Source organism: Choloepus didactylus, chromosome 1 (assembly GCF_015220235.1).
Source record: "Choloepus didactylus isolate mChoDid1 chromosome 1, mChoDid1.pri, whole genome shotgun sequence".
Classification (NCBI taxonomy): Eukaryota; Metazoa; Chordata; class Mammalia; order Pilosa; family Megalonychidae; genus Choloepus; species Choloepus didactylus.
The window spans coordinates 6,327,813-6,351,664 of NC_051307.1; the positions used below are offsets into that span (position 1 = coordinate 6,327,813).

A 23,852-nucleotide genomic window follows, 5' to 3' on the forward strand; every position below is an offset into this window, starting at 1 on the left:
AAAGCAGGACGCATATTTACTTTTGCATTTTTAGAGACATTCCAAACAATTCCTTAACATTAAAGACCTGGCACCTACTTGGAATAATTGAAACTGGAATGTTAAAGAATTACATCTTGCTAATCCATTTACAATGGTATGAATTGCTTCTCAAAGCCAACTGCCAGGCCAGCTGCTGTATTTAATAACTTGAATGCTAAAGTTCCCCCAGGCAAAGAGACAGTTTTACCACCAACTGTGGGATTTTTTTTTTTTTTTTTTTTTCTGTTCTTTTTCCTGCTGTGGCCTGGCCTTGATCCAGGGCTTCCTGAGAACTCGGCCAACAGGAGGACCTTCTCACCTCTTTCCAATATTAGCATGCTTCATTCTGCAAGCACCAGGGCTGGAGGGGCCAAAAGGGCATAAAGAACACATTCTGTTTTGTTCTCATGCACTGAGGCTCAATTTCCCGTAATTTATAAGCAGAAAATATGCATAGCTGTTACAACTGAAGAGCAGGAACTAAGCCATTTGGTCTCTGTCTGCAAACAGAATCATCGGGAAAATCTTCTGGATCAAGGGCATTCAGCAGAAAATGGTGTCTGGAAGGTGACGGTGAGTGTCCAGCACGATGAGGGCTGGGGAAATCTCTTCTTCCAGGAATCAGCATTCAGGAAGACCCACCTGGGCTGCCTGTGCTGTCTTCTTGAAGACTCCAACCAAGCTCCTTCCTGCTAATCAGGTTTGAGGCATAATCCCTTTATTTGACTGCTGTGAAGGCTTGAGATTGCAGGAGTGTGAGGAGTGAAAGAATTAATACAGTTCTCCAAGTGTGGCCTGTGGACCCTTGGGAATTTCTGAGACTCCTTCTGTGGGACTGGGATGTCAAACTGTGCCTATAATATGGTCAAAACAATTTTCTTAACAAAATACTATCCTAAGTTGAATAGTGTCCCCCAGATTCCATGTCCACCCGGACCATTAGAATGTGAGCCTACTTGGAAACGGGATTTTGGCAGATGCAGTTAGTCAAGTTGAGGTCATACTGCATTAGGATGGGCCCCAAATCCAATGACTGGTGCCCTTACAAGAAGAGGTAACAGAGGAGACACACAGGGAGGAGAACCCCGTATGAAGACAGTGGCAGAGGCTGGAGTGAAGCATCTACAAGCCAAGAACAGCCAAGGACTGCTGGGCACCACCAGGAGCTCAAAGAGGGAAGGGCGGAATTGTCACTAGAGTTCCTCAGGAGTATTGTTCTGCCGACACTTTGATTTTGGACTTCTGGGCTCCAGAACTGTGAGAGAATCCATTTCTGTTGGTTTAAGTCACACAGCTTGTGGCACTTTGTTACAGAAGCCCTAGGAAACTAATTCTAAGATGTTATTTCTCTTTTTCATTGTGCTGATGTTTGCACCAATGGTGCAGAAGCCATGGTGGGTAAAACTGCTGGTGCCTTAGCTTGAATGTGGGCAGCAAACGTTGTACTGGGGGTCATTGTACTTCACTGCCATGTATTCATAGGAAAGAGAGAAGGAAAGGAAGAAAGAAATAGAAAGAAAAAGGAAAGAAAGAAAAGGAAAGGAAAGGAGAAGAAGCCAGATTCACTTAAGGATGTCTTTGATGAAATAATTAAAAAATGATTTTATTAAATCTCAACTCTTGAGTTCACATCTTTTAATATTCTTTGTAATGAAGAGGGAAGGATATGTGGGAAAAACAATTGTTGTTGCCAAGAAAAGCACTGGTGTGCTTGCTTGACTTATCAGCTGGACTAGTCACATCCTTTTTTCTCATGCAATTCTATTTTTCTCTGAAGGAGGGACTGACAGACAAACTACTGTTATTCAAATTTGGTTACGTGGCAGATTCTTGAAAATGAACAAACTAAGCCTGCTACTTCAAGGAAAACAATGGACACTATTTGTTGCCATGATAAAATTCAAGCTTTTAATTAAAAAATAGAATTTTGGAAAATTAGGATCTGCCCCTATGAACTTGGCAGCCTCCTAATACTTAAAGACTTTTCCAATGTTATATTTACAAATGTTATTTTTTTTTAAATAGCGTATAATGCAAAACTCGGTATACTGGTATTTCCCAGTGATCAGTGCATGATGATACAAAAGCCCACGTGGGCAGAAGATCCATTCCAAGTAGACAGCAGCTCAGGGGACTTGAATGTAACAGAGGACAGAAAGACCACTGCTTCTGATCTCAAAGCCCTGCAGGGAAGGGGTGATGTCCCTCCTGGAGTTCCAGATTTCAAGGATAAGGCTCTAGAATGAAGAGTCCCTCCCAATGTGAAGGCAAACCCGATTAGGATGTGCTGCTCAGGGATCTTTGATTGTAAGAGACAGAAAACTCACTAGATCTAGTTTGGGCTGGGAAGAAAGGGACATTTTCCATGAGGAAAGGCAAGAGAGCAGCTGGATGTACAGGAGAATTAGAAATGGAGACTCAAATGCAGCTATGACTCATGTTTGTTTTCTCACCCTTTCTTGTCCCCATGTGTACTTCATCTTCCGAGTCATTTTCCTTCCCTGCACTGTGGGCTTTCTCCACACAGAATCCACCTTGGTGGCTGACAACCCCATCGTTCATCACACCAGAGAACTTTCCTCTGGTTCCAGTTTGGAAAATTCTAGAGAACAATCCAGATTTCCACTGTTTGGTTCTGGTGTCATTCTCTGGACTGAACAACTAAAACAAGGGTAGGGGTTGGGGGTAGTGTCAAAGGGTGTAGACATGGCTGCTGGTGCCCAAATCGGTGGCTGAGAGTCATTTCCAGAGAAGAGAGAAGCAAAGCGAGCCGGGCAGCACCTACTTGCTGTTGACTACAAACTAGAAGAAAGGCTCTGAGCCGCAGGGAGCTTCCCTTCTTTTAGGAAATTCCATTGCATGTTGCTCTCTGTGACCTTCCCTTTGTGTTTAAGGTTTGCAGCTTCTAACCAACTGAGCTACGAGGGATTAAGAGCAAGACTGTGTCTATGAAGCTGGAGCATTGTGGGAAGAGCTGTGTGTTCTTTGAGACCCAGTGCAGGGAGATGGTGGCAGTTAGTGGGAGGCCCCCAGTGGGAAATCAGGGACAAGAGTGAGTCGGAGAATGAATCAGCTGACAGGCATCTCTCCCCATTGCCAATCTTTTATCTCATTAAGAAAGAATGAGAAAAGAGTAAATTTCCTCACTCAGGCTAGGGCAGGCACAAGGAGGGAGATGCTTGGGAGTCTGCATTGGTAGAATTCAGAGGCCAATTGATTTTAAAGGAAAAATGGACAGGAGTATGTCTAAGATGGTTTGAATTTCCATGCATGGAGTTACTAGGTGACTGGTGGCTCCTTTGCATGAAAAATAGAGGAGGAGAGGTGCTCGAAGGAAAAATTGTAAGTTAAATTTTGGGCATGGCTAGTCCGATGGGCCAGCATGACATCCAAGTGGGGATGTCCCTATTCCATTGGAAATTTGACCTAGCGTTCAGGAGAAAGCTCTTCCCAGGAGAGAGAGTTGAGTTGGCAGCACATGGCAGACATTGAAGATACTGTGGTAAAGAAAAAGTGCTTGCCGTGCCACCCATGGCACTGTCAACATGCCTGCACTGATGGGACAGCAGGAAGAGTTTGCAGACACTTTTCTATCCTCGTCAAGGAACCCCATCATCAATAAAGGTACTTCCCTTTTGCCTCCCACTTATCTTTATAGCCATTTCTACTCAACGATAATCAGGTATCTTATTTTGGTTTCCGCAACAACATCCCGCTAAAATCCCCACTGCTGGTGATTTTAGTGGGGCCAATCCCTGGCGAATCCCACCCTCTCCTGTTCTTCTAATTATGACCTCTTTGCCGACAGCTCCCAAAGCTCTAGTTCCTGAAGAGGCTGCCCTCCAGACCATGTGATCTCCAACACCCCTCACTGGGAGGCCACACAGGAACCCACCTCAGGGTCTTGTCTTTCGTGTTTTCTGCCAGGAGGGTTCTATTCGCACAGCTCCATCTGTCCTTTCACTCCGGCCTCTGCTCACATTGGCGGCTCTGGGGAGCCTCCCTTGATTGCTCTGTATAAAGCGATGCCCTTGCCATTGTCTGTCCCCTGGCCTTGCTTTATTGGCCTTCACAGCATCATTGTCAACTGCCACTCTAGTTTGTATTTGCTGTTTGTTTGTTCGCTGTTTTTCTCTTCTACTGGAACACGTGCCCAGGGAGGGCAGAGCCTCTGTCTGCTACAGTCACAGCTATAACACCTTTGCTTCGAATGGTTCTTGGCACGTAGAAGCTGCTGAATAAGTATTTGTTGAATAAATTAATTCACTCACAAAATCTCCTCCTTCCTATCTAGATACAGATTAGGGTCCTTGAAATTTGCTTTTTCAAGTGAGAGAAAAATCCTTTTATTCACAAAAAGCCCCTTTTCCTCTTCCTCTCCCAATGCCACATCCCGTGCGCAACGATTTGTCACCTCCCTGAAACAGTGCCCCTTGGTGAAATAACATGTGCGGGCCATGGCATATTTGACTTGCTGATTTCAGAGTGACGCCAACACAGGTTCACTCCCCCAGGTCCCACACCAGAAGGTTGTCAGGCCAGTATCCACAGAGGAAGCACAAGAAGGGAGAAGAGAGAGATTTTTATAATGTTTCAGGATTTTAATTCTAAAAATCTGCTTAAGTAATTATTTTTATTTTTATTATGACAGCAATAAATGTACATTGCAAAAAATTTGAAAAATACAGAAATTTTATTTCATTGATTTTATTTGAGAAGCATTTCTATAATGCTTAGTCGGCACTAGGCAATTTTCTAAGGACTTTATAAAATTGAAGTAATAGAATCTTCATAACAATCTTCTAATGTAGGTACTATTTATTATCTCCGTTTTTTAGATGGGGAAACTGAGGCAAAGAGAGGTTAAGTAATTTGCCTGAGGTCACACAGCCAGTCTGGGGTAGAAGTGAGCTTTGAACTGGAATTCTGGCTCCAGAGTTAATGTTCTTGAATACTATATGAAAATAAAGTAAAAATGACATGATATTCAGAGATAACGAGTGTTAATATTTGGGTATTTTTCTCTTCTCTCTGTGTTTGTTTTCTTCGGTATTATATGGGTGTGTCTTGTGTGTGTTTGTGCATATTCTGAGTCATACTGCAGATTGCCATTTTGTTGTAGCTTATTTACTCCATAAAATATTATATAATTAATCTTTCCTCCATATATTTAAATATTATTTCAAAAATATGATTTTAATGGCTTTTTGGTATCTTGTTCCAATGGCTGTATCATAAGTAATTTAACCAACTGTTGAACAATGAGGTTGTTGTGTGTTTTTCACCATTAGGAATTGGCCCTTCATGAGAAACCTTAGAGAGGCTGCTCAACTCTGGACCTGTAAGTTCTTTTTTGCTCTGGGTCCACGGGCATTGTCATGAGCAGAGCGGGGCTTTGGTGGCATCACTGATTGCCTTTTGAATTTTAATTTTCTGTGACCCTCTTACATCTGAAACCAACTAGGACTTTCCATCACTGCCCAACAAGAGTGCAGCCAAGAAGAACCTCATTTGCCCAACACCGTCCAACAAGCATTCATTTCTGGCCAACTCCATACAGAAGTGAACAGCCTGAGTGTTCCCACCAACTAGCTGGATCGTGAGGACAAGGAACTGCCTTCGTGGGAAAGAGAGAAATTTTATTTCTGGCCTCATTCCCGGTGAACCTGAATTGAGTCCTTCCCAATGGCGCAGAATGATCCCTTTCCACACCCATCCTTCCCTCACCCTGCGGGTGACTGAGGCATGTGGGCTGTCGGCTCCTGTGTGCTTTCAGGTTTGTTCCTGCTCTTTGCAATTTACTCTTCCTGGTGTCTTGCCATCATTGCTGCTTCTAATCTGATGTGGCCTAATAATTGCTAATTCACCTAGCGAGTGTTACATTTAGCAAAGTGCACTTTACATACGTGATCTAAGAAAAACATACTGCCAAGTCTGTTAGAAAATGTGAGTGTATTTCCTGTGACTGCTGAGGAGTGCCTCAGGGCACTGATTATAAACCTTTGGCACGTAGGGTTGTTGTAAAGGGCTGGCAAAACCTCAAGTGCCACAGGAGGGCTGAGGACTACATGCTTGACTATATTTTCACTGTTTTCAAAAATTCATAGATGCTTGTTGCAGTTCATAAAGTAACAGGAACTTGAATGATGGCATTAGCATTGTATCTGTAAATCAGTTTGGGTAGAATTGGCATTTTAACAATGTGTAGCCTTCCTATCCATGAACATGGAGTATCTTTCCACCTATTTAGGTCCTCTCTGATTTCTTTTAGCAAAAATTTATTATTTTCTGTGTAGAGGTCTTTTACATCCTTCGTTAAGTTTATTCCTAGATACTTGATACTTTCAGTTGCTATTGTGAATGGATTTTTTTTCTTGATTGCCTCTTCAGTTAGGTCATTATTAGTGTATAGAAACACTACTGATTTTTGCACATTAATCTTGTATCCCACCACTTTGCTGAATTTGTTTATTAACTCAAGTAACTTTGTTATTGATTTCTCAGGATTTTCCAAATGTAAGATCATAACAACTGCAAATAATGAAGGTTTTACTTCTTCCTTTCCAATTTGGATGCCTTTTATTTCTTTTTCTTGCCTAATTTCTCTGGCTAATACTTCTAGCACAATGTTGACTAACAGTGATGACAGTGGACATCCTAGTCTCATTCCTGATCTTAGGGGGAAGGCTTTCAGTCTCTCACCATTGAGTACTATGTTGGCTGTGGGTTTATCATATATGCCCTTTATCATATTGAGAAAGTTTCCTTCAATTCCTACCTTTTGAAGTATTTTTATAAAAAAAGGATGCTGAATTTTTTTGAATGCTTTTTCAGTGTCTATCCAGATGATCATATGATTTTTCTCTTTTGATTTGTTAATGTGTCATATTATATTGATTGATTTTATGTTGAACCACCCTTGCATGCCTGGAATGAACCCCACTTGGTTGTGGTGTATAATTCTTGTAGCCTTTGGATTTGAGTTGCAAGTATTTTGTTGCGAATTTTTGTATCTATACTCATTAGGGAAATTGGCCTGTAGTTTTCTTTACTTGTAGTACCTTTATCTAGTTTTGGTATTAGAGTGACGTTAGCTTCCTGTAGTGAGCTAGGTAGTGTTCCTTTTTCTTAAATTTTTTGAAAGAATTTCAACAGGGGTGATATTAGTTCTTTTTGGAATGTTTGGTAAAATTCCCCTGTGAAGCCCTGGGCTTTTCTTTGTAAGAAGATTTTTGATGATTGATTGGGTCTCTTTACTTGTGATTGATCTGCTGAGGTCTTCTGTGTCTTCTTGAGTCAGTCTAGGTTGTTCATGTGTTTCCAGGAAATTGTCCATTTCCTCTAAGTTGTTGATTTTGTTGGTGTACAATTGTTCATAATATCCTCTTAAGATTTTTTTTATTTCTTCTGGATCCATAATAATGACCTACCCCCCAGTTTTGTTTTCTTTTTTGATGGGCACTGGGTAAATTTATATTGTCTTGCACAGAGATGCAATTGTTATGAAGCTGGTGTGGCCAGCTGGGCTTTTGGTGTGACCACTAGTATGTGCCCTGGTTTCTTCTGAAGTTGTGGAATACACAACCTGAACAACTATGCGGTATTGCTCTCAGCCCTTGGCCAGCTTGGCCCTGAACTGAGGGTAATGGGCAAAGCTCAGAAGGTGGAGATGCTGGGTGCAATTGCAGCAGCTTAATCTCAGAAATGGTGAAGCAGCTCTAGACAAGCAAACCTCACCATGCTAACATACTTGGGGACTTTCCACTGCTCTTACATTTTTCTTAGTTACTGGGGTCTCGTCTGGTCTTGTGCCCAGTTGTTATCTTTAGCTGCAGTCTTGCATTGACTTTCCACTTGTAGTTGACCCTTTTCCTTCCATCTCTCACACCTGGCTTTACCCTGTTCATGAACCACCTGGACCTTCCCTTACCTGTAGGCATCAAGTCTTGTCTTCACACGTGTCCCCAGCAGAGTCCTTGGGCTAAATATGCTAGAACTTTTCATAGTCAAATAGCAGTATCTGGTAGCTGCTACAGATGATGAATTGTTTTAAATTTACCTAAGCATGTGTATTTATTTGGATCAAAATCTTTACTTTTTTTCACATTTAACACAACTATAAAACATATTTAAAAATTCTAGACATCTTTTGACCATATTTTTTCCTGATGGGGCACAGAACACTCCCTGTGGCGGTTGTATTGTTTGATTTGGGGTTGGCTCAACCATTCAAATTGCATTGCAAAATTCTGTTATCTAATTATGGCACACAGTCTTCATTGCATGGTAAAGACGAAGCTGGTCATCACAATGACTTTTGATATTATTCACAGTTCTTACAGTCCTGTAACAGGTTATATCATGGGAAGTGCTGCTGGATAAATGCCTCTGCATAGAGGCTGTGGAATGGACAGAGTATGGGATTTGTAAACATTTAAGAATGATTTTCATCCTCAAGATGCTGACAGCCTGATTGAAGATAAACAACACAAAAAATCATTACTAACTATAGACACTAAGTAGGTGCCAGACAAGAGGCTGTGACATTAAATTTTATGGAGAAGAGAGAGTAAGAGCAAGTGAGAGAAAGAGGGAGAGAGAGAGAGAGGTCTATGGCAGTGTCACATTTAGCTTGTGTATATCTTTATGCAATGGAAATTGCCCTAATAATATTTAATTGCTGTGATGGCATCTGACTCAAGTATTAGGAATGAGGGCTCCACAGAAGACGGAGGATATGAAAAAAGCAAAATGTAGCAAGTAGGCACCCTGGGCAGAGAACAGCATAGAAAGGTGCAAGGTGACTCGAGGGTGGGGCTCAGACCCATTTAATTAAAGAGAAAGTTTGTCAAAAGTGCGGTCATGAGAAATGAGGCTGGAAATTAGGTCATAAGGCTCAGAACTGCTAATACCAAGAGGAACAATAAATTATCCTCTCAATGTAGTGTTGGGTTTTAGCAAGAATAGCCAGTCTATCCAAAGCCTGTGACTTGGTAACGTCTCTGCTGTGACTGAACTTAAAAAGTGTATTCCAGTGCACACTGATCCATTGATTAGGGGTTACAATAACGGAACAGAATGGGGGTGTTGGTAGTGGGGAAGTAAGGGGTACAGAGGGATGGTGTGCTATTATGGGGGAAAATGCATGCCCCAGAGACGTTTGAAACATGAGCCCAGGACTCTCAGGCTGTGGAATGCTATCCCACAGCTGTGTGTGAACTTCCATTCTACAAGAAGCATCTGAAGTCGGAGTCCACTACTATAACCAAAAACTCAAGTTCTTTTCCTATCAACTATTAAAACTCTTTCTTTCCCTTAATCCTTATAACCACTTCCTCTTACTTTTACCTTTGGCCGTGTCAGGGTTGCAACTGGTAGCTGAGAAGACTATTTTATCTGGTAAGCCAGTTCAGGTTTTATTTCCTGCAATGCCTTGTTTAATGACAATTAAAGAAAGAAATAAGAATAATATTGTTAAAAACTCAGTATGAGAATTGCTACTTTGGTTGCATCTGTTGGGGATAACAGGAGAGCCCCAAATGCTTGGGAGCTGGTTGTTCACGTTTGACCCATTCTGGGGGAGTTCTTTGCCTCTGCAGGGCCTGGAGGATGACCTCAAGGGATGGACATGTCTCTGAGCACCCTTGACCTCTGGCTCTATGGGTGTCACTAATGGGGGTGCTGGTAGAAGATCTGAGGGCAGGAGAGGGGAGAGAAGTTGGGGTATTTATTCTCCAGCATGCCCCTGGTCTAGGGATGGAAATGGCTTCCCTCTTGCATCCTCAAGTGCTGTACATGCTTTCTTGTCTTCCCTCATCTCAGGAAATGGTCCCTTCATTGAACGCTGTGGTGGGTGCTGCCTGGTCCTTTCCAGGCCCTTGGTGGATACACTGACATGCCTGGTGCTGTGTGTGAGGCTCACAGCAATGCCAAGAGGTGTCTGGGAGGATGCTGAAGGATTTCCCCTCTAATCTTCACAGTGCAGAGACTTCTAAGAAAAAGAGCTAATGCTTTCTGAGAACCTGCTCTGGAACAGGTACTAGGCAGTAAGTGCATTGCACAGATTACCATTTCCTTCCCATGACAGTCCCATCAGGTAGCAAGGACACTTTCCAGAAGAGACTGAGGAGCAAAGCTTCCATAATCCAACATCCGATGTGCAGTAGAAGCAGAGGTTAGACCCAGAGTCTCTGACAACTTAGCTCACAATCAACCAGATCTAAGCTTCTCCCTGGCTGTTTATTCCGTTTCCTATTTTTCTTTGATTTCAGCAGTAAATTTTTCCAATTTTTGGTATAGATTAATAGCTAAGTGGATTTTATTATTTTGGAATATTGTATGATAGAGCATTTTTTTTCCTATTCAGATAAATGAAACAAAGAAGTAAACACATGTTTTTGGTCATTTATCTAATTTGATAAGTTCTCAATTTTATTCTTAAATAATAGTCCAAATGGCTCTGCTTCCTTTTTCACAGTAATAGAACTAGAGCGTGTTGTTCTCAGTTCAATGATATTGTAAACAAATACAGGCATACCTCATTTTATTGTGCTTTGCTTTATTGCACTTCACAGATATTGCTTTTTTTTTTTACAAATTGAATATTTCTGGAAACCCTGTTATAAGCAAGTCTGTAAGTGCCATTTTCTGACAGCATGTGCTCACTTCATGCCTTTGTATCATGTTTTGGTAATTCTTGCAATATTTCAGAATTTTTATTATTATGATATCTGTTATGGTGATCTGTGATAAGTGACCTTTGATGTTACGATTGTAATTGTTTAGGAGCACCACGAACCACACCCATATAAAAAGCAAACTTAATCCACCGACCAGCCATTTCCCTGTCTCCCTCACCTTGGGCCTCCCTCTTCCCTGATACACAACAAAACTGAAATTAGGACAATTAATAACCCTACAGTGGCCTCTAAGTGTTCAAGTGAAAGGAAGACTCACACATCTCTCACTTTAAATCAAAAGTTAGACATGATTAAATTTAGTGGGGAAGGCATATCAAAAGCCAAGAAAGGCTGAAAGCCAGGCCTCTTTCACCAAATGGTTAGCCAAGTTGTGAATGCAAAGGAAAAGTTCTTGAAGGAAATAAAAAGTGCTACTCCAGTAAACACACCAATTATAAGAAAGCAAAACAGCCTTATTGCTGATATGGAGAAAGGTTTTTTTTGGTCTGGATGGAAGATCAAAACAGCCACAACATTCCTTTAAGCCAAGCCAAACCCAGAGCAAGGCCCTAACTCTCTTAAATTCTTTGAAGCCTGAGAGAGGTGAGGAAGCTGCAGAAGAAGAATTGGAAGTGGCAGAGGTTGGTTCATGAGGTTTAGGGAAAGAAGCTATTTCCATAACATAAAATTGCAAGGTGAACTAGCAAGTGCTGATGCAGAACTGCAGCATGTTATCCAGAAGATCTAGCTAAGATAGTGAAGGTGGCCACATTAGACAACAGATTCTCAATGTAGATGAGCAGCCTTCTACTGGGAGAAGACACCATGTAGGACTTTCATAGCTTGAGAGGAGAAGCCAATGCCTGGCTTCAAAGCCTCAAAGGAGAGGCTGACTCTTTTGTTAGGGATAATGCAGCTGGTGACTTTAAGTTGAAGCCAGGGCTCTGTTACCATTCTGAAAATCCCAGGACCCTTAAGAATTATGCTAAATCTACTCCACTTGTGCTCTATAAATGGATCAACAAAACCCAGATAACAGCACATCTGTTTACAGTATGGCTTACTGGATATGTTAAGCCCACTGTTGAGACCTACTACTCAGAAAAAATCCCTTTCCAAAATATTACTGCACATTGTCAATGTGCATTGGTCACCCAAGAGCTTTGATAGAGATGTACAATGAGATTAATGTATTTTCATGCCTAATAACACAACAGCCATTCTATAGCCCATGGATCAAGGAATCATTTCAACTTTCAAGTCTTATTATTTAAGAAATAGATTTCATAAGTCAATAGCTGCCATAGATAGTGACTACTCTGATAGACCTTGAAAAGTCAATTGAAAACTTTCTGGAAAGGATTTACTGTTCTAGATGCCATCAAGAACATTCACAGTTCATGGGAGAAGGTCAAAATATTCATAGGAGTTTGAAAGAAGTTGATTCCAACCCTCATGGATGACTTTGAGGTGTTTAAGACTTCAGTGGAGGAAGTAACTGCAGATGTGGTAGACTTAGCAAGAGGAGTAGAATTAGAAGTAGAATATGAAGATGTGACTGACTTGCTGCAATCTCAAGATAAAACTTTAATGGATGAAGAGTTGCTTCTTATGGATGAGCAAAGATAATGGTTTCTTGAGATGGAATCTATTCCTGGTGAAGATGCTGTGAACATCGTTGATGTGACTACAAAGGATTTAGAAAATTCCATAAACTTAGTTGATAAAGTGGCAGCAGGGTTTAAGGGGATTGACTCTAATTTTGAAAAAAGTTCCACTGGGAGTAAAATGCTATCAAACAGCATTGGATGCTGCAGGGAAATCTTTCATGAAAGGAAGAGTCAATTGATGCAGCAAACCTCATTGTTGTTTTGTTTTAAGAAGTTTCCACAGTCACCCCAACCTTCAGCAACCACCACCCTGATCAGTCAGTAGTTATCAACATTGAGGCAAAACCCTTTACCAGCAAAATAATTAGGTCTTGCTGAAAGTTCAGAGATGGTTAGCATTTTTAGCCATAAGGATTTTTTAGTCAAGTTACATGCATTGTTTTTTAGACATAATGCTATTGCACACTTAATAGACTAAATTAAAGTGTAAACATAACTTTTTTATGCACTGGGAAATGAAAAAATTTGCATGGCTTGCTTTATTTTGATATTTGCTTCATTGTGGTGCTCTGGAACCAAACATGCAATACCTCTGAGGTATGCCTATAATGAGATAATGTTTCTAAATCTCATGGGGCCATTTGATGAAGTTGCTATAAGAAGTAAAGTAAACAGATTCAAAATATAATATAAAATGAAATATATTCATAGCATGCCAAGTAAATGGTCAAACTTACAAGGAGACTTTATCCATATGCTTTCTTAATATAAGTCATTTTTTAAAAATTTATTTTGTAAATGATTTGTGCAAATAAATTTTTTTTCTTTATTAGAGAAGTTGTGGGTTACAGAACAATCATGCATAAAATGCAGATTCCTGTATACCACCTTATTATTAACATCCTGCTTTGGTATGGAACATTTGTTTCGATTTATTATAGAACAGTTTTATAATTGTGCTATTATCTATAGTCCATGGTTTAACTTAGGGTTTGCTATTTGTGTTGTGTAGTTCCAAGGATTTTTAAAAACTTTTATTTTGTTACCATATATACCATAATTGTTTTAATACCAGGTTTTAATTTAGATTTGCTATTTATATTGAAACGATGGCCTAAAGTTCCCTTTTCATGGTTTACCTTCACTAAATATCACACAGCATACATATTAAAACCAACATAAACAGGAAATGTAGTTTGATTAACATTGTCACCAAATGTGTTCCTGCTTTCAAATCCATCATGAGCTTACTGAAAATCTATAACAAAAAAATTGCCACAGCACTGCAAATGGAAAGATACATGGTAAGTCAGCTTTTCATTAAAAGTAATTTATATATGATAAACCTATTTCCTTGGTGTAACATTCTTTGTGAAGCTTGCTTCTGACACTCAGTGGAGTGTCTGTCTTTAACAGCTAGCATCACACAATCGGTACACATATAGTCCTCATCCAACTTGCTGATAAAAATCGAAGACCCGAAGCCAAGTTCATAGTCCTTTAATAGGCCAACAGAGAATCCATTGATAACAAACCATTGATCAACAATCTGGAAAAGGCCGTCCACCTAGCTATAATTCCTCTAATTAGTCTAAGATTTTCCTCATCATTGCCCATTGCAATCACAAGAATGTCTAAAAGTCTTTGTCAAAGGACTTGAACTCAAGCAAAGGTCTCTCTGAGAAACCCTCCTGATCTAACAAATTTTTTTTTTTTAACTTTTGAAAAGGTACTTTCGACAGGACTTTCTCTTCATGCCCCACACTGATTCATAGCAATGACTGTCTTTTGCTCACAAACACACCTTCAATGTCTGTGCATGCCTTTACTGGAGATTTGGTGTCACCTAGAGCTGTCAGTTACCTCTTCCTAGCATCTCACTTATCTTGGGCTTGAAATAGTGTCTCATAGCTGCTCTTCACCACATTTCTGTTAAGTTCCTCTGCAGAGTCTCCCACTTCTGCTCTGAAAAATAGACTATGTCTGTTAAGGGGAAGCCTCAGGATCTGGAATTTCCTTTTCCCTCAGCAGGTTTTCCCTGTTCTCTAGAGGGCTGTCCTCCTGCAGCAGGGTCCCCAGCACGGCCCACTGCCCCTGCAGTTGGTGCCCAAATGCCACCGCCATCTTCTTGGAGGTGACCAGCTTTTTCTCAGGTCTCCCTATCCATCCCCCCAGGCTCTGAAGCCAGGTGGCCTGGGACTCCAGCTTCTCCACCACTGACCAGAGTGACACTTCTATAGTCTGAGCACGTCTCTGTCACTTGTAGAGGCAGTGTGGGGGACATCAAAGGTGTGGACAGTCCTTTTTCTTGCATTAGAAGTCCTTTGTGTGGATCCCCCATCCTATTAATGTAATCGCCATCCCAAATTTGTTTTTCCTATTCATTGCTTTCCTTTCTGATTTTGCCACCTCTGTTTATTTCCAAACAATATGTTTTTTAGTTTTGCATGTTTTAAGATTTTTTTAAATGGAATCATTCTTCTGCAACTCCAGGGAATCATCCATGTTGGTACACATGGTTATAATTCAGTCATTTCCACTGCCATGTAATATTCCCTTGCCTGACTATTTATTTTTTTAACTTTATTTATCAAAAAATTAAAAAGCAAACAAACAACAAAAAAACAATTTCAAACAAAAAAAGCCAAAGGAATAAGAAAAACAAATAACTTAAAATAACTACATTGCTTCCAACATGTTCCTACCATATCCCAAGACTGACTATTTATTTTTTATTTTATAATTTTTCCATTCCATTGTTGATGGTATCTTTGCTGGTTTTCATGTTTTTGCCATTATTAACGGTGCTACCAAAAACAGTGTTGTACATGGCCCTTGGTAGGCATAGGCAAGAATTCCCCTGGGATATATTCCTAGGAACAGAATTGTACATCCTGAACTTTAATAAATAATGACAAATTGTTTTCCAATGTGGTCATATCAATTACACTCCTACCACAGGCATGTAACTATCCTGGCTATTCCATAAATCACTCAGACTTGTTACTGTCAGATTAAAATTTTTGCCTTGCTAGTAGATCTGAAATAATACTTAACTGTGGTTTTCATCTGCATTTTCTTTGATTATTAATGAGGAATGTATCTTTTTTTTTTTTTTTTTTTTTTTTTTTTTGTCCTTCAAACTTCCTGTCTGGTGAATACCTGTGAAGTGTTTTATCCATTTATCTTTTGGGCTATTTGACTTTCTTTCCTAAGCCATAGGATTTTTTATTTTTGTTTGTAAATTTTGGATAATAATCTTTATCAGTTATATATAAGGCAAATATCTTCTCCTGGTTTGTGCCTTTTTGTTTTGCTTATTTTTACTTTTGATGTGTCTTATACAGACCACAAATTGGTATTTCCTCCCCATCCTGGCAATCTAACTTTTAACAAGAGCATTTAGTCTGTTTACATTTATTGAAATAGTCAAATTTTATTTACTTCTGACATCTTATATTTTCTATTTATCCTATTTTTCCTGTCTTCTCTTTTCTTGCCTTCTTCTAGATGGTCTTTTTGCATAATCTATTATTCTTCCTTCTAATTTGGAAATTATATAGTTGATTTCTAGTTTTTTAGCAATTATCTTAGAAATTGCAGGAGGCATGCTTATCAAATTCCAAACATCACTTTCTTCTCAAACACAAAGACCTTAAAACAGTTTAATTCTGATCACCATTCCTGACCATTACACCAATGCTGTCAGAGACTTTATTTCTGCCTTTGTTTTTACCCCACAAGATGTTATTATTATTGTCTGTTTTAGTTTGCTAGGCTGCTCAGAGCAGATACCATGAAATGGTTTAGCTTAATAAGGGGAATTCATTGCTTATAGTTAGAGTCTGGGAAAATGTCCAAATCAAGCCATCATCTTCTTCCTGAAGACCACCTGCTGGCCATCCTTAGCTCCTCTGGTATGTGGCGAGACACATGGCAGCATCTGCTGGTCTCTCCCTTCTCTTCTGGTTTCTTTGATTTCAGCTTTTTGCTTCCATGGTTTTATCTCCTTCTCTCTGCATTCATTGCATTTATAAAGGACTGCAGCAAGAGGATTAAGATGCACCCTGGGCCACACCTTAACCAAAGTGTCCCCATCAAAAAGTCCTGCTTACAATGGGTTCACACCCACAGGAATGGATTATCTTTAAGAACATGATTTTCTGGGGTATATACAGTTCCAAACCTGTCTTATTCAGTTAATTTTTTAGATTTACCCATTCTCAAGGCTCATCAGACTTTCTTACATTTTCAAAACTTCCAAATGGGATCATTTTCCTACTATCTGAAGTATATCTTTAGAACGTCCTTTAGTGAGAATCTGTTGATAACAAACTATCCACTTTAATTTGCCTGAAAATGACTTTATTTTACACTTGTTTTTGGATGATACTCTTCCTGGGTATAAAACTCTGGTATCAAAGTTATTTTCTGTCATCTCATTATTTGGACAGTTTTCCAGACTCTAACCGTAAGCAATAAATTCCCGCTGTCTTCTGGCTTCCATTGGTCTTATTGTAGTTCATTTGAAGGTGATCTTTTTTTTTTCCCCCTCTGGCTGCTTTTTAAGAATTATTTTTGCCTTGTATTCCATAGTTTCCCTGTTATATGTTTAAGTGGAGATTTGTTTTTATTTATCCTAATTGGAATCAATTGGACTTTCTCAATCTGTGGATTGGTATTTTGCATCAGTACTAGAATATAATATTCTCAGTCATTAGCTCATCAAATGTGACCCCCAGTGCATTCATATTTCTCCCTCTCTCTCTCTCATAATTCCAATTAAATGAACGTTAGATCTTCTCACTCTGTCTTCCACATATGTTAACTTCCCATTAGCTTATCATGTTTCCACCTCTTTTTATTCTGTGCTGAACACTGGATAATTTTTTCACCAACAAGTTGATGCTTCAGCATGTCTAATGTATCATATAAAGCTTTTCATCAACATTTAAATTCCATTTTACTTTTATTCTTAGAAATTTTATTTGATTCTTTTTCAAATCTTTTTGGTCATTTTTATAGTTTCTTGGTCTTTACCTATAGGTTCTATCCTTTCTTTTATCTTTAAACATACTAAGCATACTTTTTTGGTATTCTGTGTCTGATAATTCTAATATCTGAAGTCTTTGGGGGTCTAATTTTGTCATCCATTGTTTTTACCAGCTTTTGCTCATGGGTTTTTCTTGCTTGTTTGGTATTTAGTAATATTTGAGTCTGAATTCCTCTAGAGGGGATTTGTGTTTATTTCTGCTAGACACCTGGGGTTCTACTTTAAACTAAATTCTTGGCTTGAGGTTTATTGGACCATCCAGGGAGTATGAATTCAAACAAAACCACTTAAGGGTTATTATGAATTCTCAAGGGAAATATGCCTGCCTCCAATCTGTAAGCACCAAGAGGTGACAGGCAATTTTCTTTGCAATCACCTGAGGATAAGAGCTTACTTTCAGTTCACCCATATACAGTCTTAAAATACCATATTTGAAGTCTCAGCTTTATGGGTTCAGGGTAGGGGCCTCCTAGATCCCCACCTCAGCCCCTGTGCTTTGTCTTCTATGTTTCAGGCCCCTTGAGGCTATACACACTAAAGATGAATTTCACCCATACTCAGCAAAGGTTCTCAAAGTTGCCTTCAGAACTCCTTCACTTAATTTCTCAGTTCAAATTATTCTTTACTAACATACATTTTTAAATATTTTGTGTATTTATGTGGGTTTTTTCCTAGTGTTTTAATTATTTTCTTCAGGAAATTGTTCAGGGTGCTTAGCTGTCCACACTGTCAAATGAGAGGTAGAGCATCCTCATCTCCAGAGGAAATTACTGAGCAGAGGCCACCTCCACCCTGACTGCCCATCACCCCTTCAATGCCCTGGCACTGCCTGATAGTCCCTGGGCTGCCTGCTAGGGTGACAGGTCCCTCTGGAGCCTCTCACACACTGCCATCTCCTGCATTCCTTCTCAATTTTCTGGTAGGCTCAGATTCAGCTCCTCTAAGTCACATTTTATATCAGATTTATCCTGAATTCTCAATCCTTACCATTATGGACTTTAAGATATCATCCTTGCCTTCTCTCAAGATTCCTAGGAATTTAGTCGAACAAGTGCTTATTCAATAAATATTTACATAGCACCTACTATGTACCAGGCATTGTTCTAACATATTCTAATTCTCGCAACAATATTTTGGGCTAAGTGCTATTTATTATCTCCATTTCCAGATGAGGAAACTGATCAAGAGAGGCTAAAGAACTTGCCCAAGTACTTGACTTATGTGATCCTCTCTGGACCCAGAAGCCATGCTGTTAGCCATTGGGCTGTGCGGTGTCTCCTGAACAAGCCAGTTTTCCTTAGTATTTATAATAATTGAAAAATATTAGTTACTCTTATCTCTTCTTAAGTCTTCTGAGATAAAATTTTGAGCATCACTGGTAGATGGATAATGTATTGGATGTTCACATTTAGATGAATGAAAATTCTATCAGGCGGTCATACAATGGAATGTCCATCACTATGGTTACAGAATGATAGCAATGGTGCTTTCCTACAATGGGTTGAAGAAGATCCTTTTCTTTTCTCCTTACCACATATTCTGCACTTTATAATCACACTCATGTTTGTGGATTTTCAGTGAGTTGAGTGGCTTCTGGATGCAGCATGCTACCATCTGAGTTTTCCAACTACTGTTTTAATCTGAAAAAGAATACAGCAACAGTAAGTGCCACAAGTCCTAAAGAGTATTCACATCTCTGATGTAAAATTTTTTTTAATAATTCAATTTTACTGAGATTCACATACTATACAGTCATACAAAGTGTACAATCAGTTGTTCACAGTACCACCATATAGTTGTGTGTCCATCACCAAAATTAATTTTTGAACATTTTCATGACCACACACACAAAAATTAATAAGAATAAAAATGAAAATGAAAAAGAACAGTTAAAGTAAAAAAGACCTCTGGGTGCTTTATTTTTTGCTCCTGTTTTTCTACTCATCCATCCATATACTGGACAAAGGGGAGTGTGATCCATATGGCTTTCCCAATCACATTCTCACCCCTCATAAGCTACATTGTTATACAATCGTCTTCAAGATTTAAGGGTTCTGGGTTACAGTTTGATAGTTTCAGGTATTTACGCTAGCTACTCCAATTCATTAGAACCTAAAAAGGGTTATCTATATTGTGCATAAGTGTGTCCACCAGAGTGACCTCTCGGCTCCTTTTGGAATCTCTCTGCCACTGAAACTTATTTCATTTCATTTCACATTCCGCTTTTGGTCAAGAAGATGTTCTCCATCCCAAGATGCAGGTCCAGATTCCTCCCCAGGAGTCATATTCCATGTTGCCAGGGGTATTTACACCCCTGGGTGTCAGATCCCACATAGGGGGAGGGCAGTGATTTCGTCTGCCAAGTTGGCTGAGCTAGAGAGAGAGGGCCACATCTGAGCAACAAAGAGGCATTCGGGAGAATTGTAAGTGTTCTTAGTTTAATGCCTATACCGCCTTATATTCCTGTGTCTTAATTTTCCCCTCTCTAAAATGAGACAATTGTAATACCTGCCGCACAGGATTGTTATGAGGATGTAATGAGTGAATACAGATAAGTTATCAATAAGTATCAGCTCATTTACAAATTTATATCCACCACTGAGGCACAGCCATGGATCTTGCTCCTCCTCACAAATATTTTCTCTTCTTATTACTCAAAAGATAATTTTACTAAATACATTGGTGTATTTTCTTAAGAATTTATGTTTTTCCCCTCAAATAATAATACATAGCTGCTTAATTCAATAGGCACTTAAATTCAGTTTCCCTTTAAGAAGCAATCCAAGTTTAAAAATCAAAAAACAGAAAACTAGATTAAAGTCAGTCCTTCTTGTCCAAACAAAACAATGCAGGGAGTTTTTTTTTTAGTAAGTACAGAGAAGTTACTGAATTTTTAAAAATCTCTTAAGTCTTACAGCTTTGCTTCTGAGAAAAGCTTAAGGTAAATAAAAAAAATGCTTCTTAATAATAAGGTATGACAATTTGGATGTATTATGTCCCCCAAAACACCATGTTCTTTGATGCAATATTGTGGGGGCAGACATATTATTGTTGATTAGGTTGGAACCTATTGATTGAGTGTTTCCATGGAGATGTGACTCAATCAGCTGTAGGCAAGACCTTTGATTGGATAATTCCCATGAAGGTGTTACCCCACACATTCAGGGTGGGTCTTAATTAAATCACTGGACCCTTATAAAAGAGCTGACAAACAGAAGGAACTCAGAGCAACTGCGAGTGACATTTTGGAGCTGCAGCTTACAGAGACATTTTGAAGATGGCTGTTGAAAGCTGATACTGACATTTTGGAGAATGCCATTTTGAGGCACAACCTGGGAGCAAGCAGACACCAACCACGTGCCTTCCCAGCTAACAAAAGTTTTCTGGACACCATTGGCCATCCTCCAGTGAAGGTATCCGACTATCAATGCCTTAGCTTGAACACTATTGTGGCCTTAAGACTGTAACTTTGTAACCAAATAAACCCTCTTTATAAAAGCCAATCCATTCCTGGTGTTTTGTATAATGGCAGCATTAGCAAACCAGAACATGAGGTATTTCCTGTATTTGTAACATTACTACCTTATAACTTTTTTGGCCCATATTTGGGCACCTAGAAGTTACTATTAGAGTGGATGTAGACCTTCTGGTTTCCTTTTTGTGAGGTAGTTCCTGAGCAATGCTTACCTCTCCTTGGACTTCCCATCAAAAAATTCCTAGAGTAGAGCAGATTGTTTTGGAAAGAGCTTTATGAATTATGAAATTTGGTAACTGCATGTTCTGAATGAACACTCACAGCATCCCTGAGAGGTAGTGTTATCATACCCATTTCACAGATTAAAAACTAAGGCCATAGATTCTCACCTATTTGTGGGTTTGTACCAAACTAGAGAGTATTAGGAGGCTGTGGGACTTAGTGACCATTGAGAACTGAATGGCGTTGATCACACTTTGGGTAAATTAAGCTGTTTCCTTCAGACTCAGTTTATTCCCTTATGCTCTTGGGGGTTTATTAATGACCTGTAAGCTCATGTTTTGGATCAATGATCTTTGATTCTAAGGTGCCAGAATGAGAAACATCCATGTGTTCCACGTGGATCAATGTCTTGGCCATCACTGGGTTAACCACGTTTAATTCAGCTTGCCCCTAAAATTTGGATTTAAGACTTTTCAGAAACAAGGTCTTAACAATTCTTCTGTGAGTTGATTCGCTCTCAGAGAGGGCCTAGCCTTAACCCAAACTCCCAATCCTCTTGGATGCACTCAAGCCTCTTAAACATAGCCGAGCCATTTTCTAAACCCGTAGTTACAAATGTCCAGTCGGCCACGAGCTTCGTCCCTGGACAGAGAGTTCCTGGAGAGGTGAGAGGGAGTCACAATCATTTCCTTATCCCTTGTCCCCTGGGCCCTGCCACATAGTGGGCGATTAATAAATGAGTTTCGAAATGAGCCCCTGCCATGTAAGCACCAGCGCGTTGAGTCCTGTGGGAGATGGAAAAGAATGTTCCCGGTGGTGATTGCTTTGAGGACCTGACATTCGGGTGAGGAAACAGGCGTGGACTCCTCTGAGCACGAGAGCTGTCACGGCGAGTGGCCAAAGCAGGAAGGCTCTGACTCTGAAAAGACGAGAGACTGGCTGGGCTGGCGTTCCCAGCAGAGGGGCTGGGAGGAGCTGGCCCGAAGCTGGTCTGGAGGGTGGGAAGGAATCGGAGGGGGTGCCGAGGCCTTCCACGTGGAGGGCGGAGCACATAGTCCCTGTGTGTCTGGGGGCTTGTAGGATTCCTCGTGGGGAGGAAGGTTAAAGGACGTTGCGTTTGGAAAGGGTGAAGCCATCTGCCCTCACCTCCTGAAATGTCCCTGAACAGGTCCCTCTCTGCCAGATCCACACTCTGAATGCTGCCTTCAGGCATTTGACTACCTGATGGGCTAAACTGGGGGGTTTCAGCTATTTTTATAGTAAAAGCAAATGCTGTTTTCCTTTTAGGGAGAAGAGAGGAGACAAACATGGAGACCAAGCTTGGAGAACAGACGCTGTCAGAGTGTAGCATTGTGCCAACCTGCTGCAAAAGGAAGCATGGGGAGGGGTGCCAAAGACAGGACAGGGATGGAGTGGAGAAAACTCCAGGAAAAGGAAGCGGATGATGAGATCAGAGCAGACACCGACTGGATAGAGTAAATATCAAAATTATGTGCACACCAAAATGTTCTGCCATAAGCGTGAACTGATCGTTAAGAGTCCTTTCTTTCCCCTCCCCCATCATCTTGCCTCTTCTTTATATTAAACATTTTCTATCATGTTCAATATATACATCTAAAATGCTAGGATGCAATACCTTTTGACCTGTAAAATGAACACATTTGAAGGCTGAAATTTGAGATGTCCCTTGTAATCATGCAGAAATCATGATTTCCCTGTTGCAGAGAGCATGATTTGGGGAATTAGTTAGTTTGCCTCCTTGTTTTTCACATTCAGTTAATATCGAGTGGCCTGTTGCTACCGATCTTGGCAATGCCCATGTGGCTTGGCAAGGTTTAGCCCTGGCCCTGTTGGCAGGAGGAGATAAACAAGCCGTGTCCCGGGAGGGCGATGCACAGGCCAGACTCCAACTTGGCACCCCTCCTGCACTGTCTTCATGAGCACTCCCTGGAAACTCCGTCTCCACGTCTCCAGTCGCAGCGATGAATGCACTGTGGAAAAATACGTATTTGGGTAAAACCTAAATGCTTCACGGCATTCAAGAAGAGGATACCCCTTAGGCAACCTCTTAGGCAGTCTCACTTGATGGACTGGATTTTGTGGGGCAACTGTGGAGCCACAATCATTCCAAGTGCTCTGTGGACAGATCAGTAATATAAGAGCCACATGCTTGGCAGGTAAAGTTGCTGGAAGTCTGGTGGTTTCTTTGGCCAGCATAGTGTTTATTTCTTTTTGTTTGTCATAGTTTGAGGCACGATATGGACTTCAGTGGTTCGCCATTATCCCCACTACTCTGTATTGTTTTACATCCTTCCCTTCCAGACACCATGTTTCCCACTTGGTCTACATTGCTGGATCCCCCAACTACAGACTTCACAGCCTCCTGAAGTCTTCGTCAGGGACCATGCCACAAATATTCCATGAATAATTATCATTAGCAAATAAATTAGTTTTATCCCTAAAGGTAAAAACTGCTTCTCTCTTGTGTATTGTTGCATCCCCAGAATCTAGCATCAGTTCCAACACTTGTGGAAAGGATAATTAAATAACTGGTAGGCTGTCCAGTACTCCCAAAAGAATGGAAGACAGGGGCTGTCACCTCACCAACATAACACGCAAATGAACAAATGAACCATTTTAGGGCCTTCTCTCCTGTGTGGGGGGCCTGTCTTTGGTCCAACACTTGAACTGCAAAGTCTGGATTTTGGATTGCATACCTCTGCTCAGTGCTCAGCCTTCTCTCACAGATGAGATGCGCTTTGCTTTGCCTACACGGTGGCTTGTAAATCCCC

At 40.3% G+C, this 23,852-nt stretch overlaps 1 long non-coding RNA gene across 3 annotated transcripts; it reads left to right on the forward strand.

The window, feature by feature from the left end:
• Positions 1-366: 366 nt before the first annotated feature.
• On the forward strand, positions 367-23,500 carry LOC119530384. 3 transcript variants are annotated; one of them, XR_005216052.1, is made up of 5 exons: positions 367-3,645; positions 5,313-5,362; positions 5,486-5,797; positions 9,844-10,067; positions 22,348-23,500. It is a non-coding gene; the product is annotated as an uncharacterized LOC119530384 (long non-coding RNA). The 3 variants fall into 3 exon arrangements; XR_005216053.1 differs by having other exon boundaries at positions 9,844-10,057; XR_005216051.1 differs by lacking the exon at positions 22,348-23,500 and having other exon boundaries at positions 9,844-10,328.
• Positions 23,501-23,852: the final 352 nt, after the last annotated feature.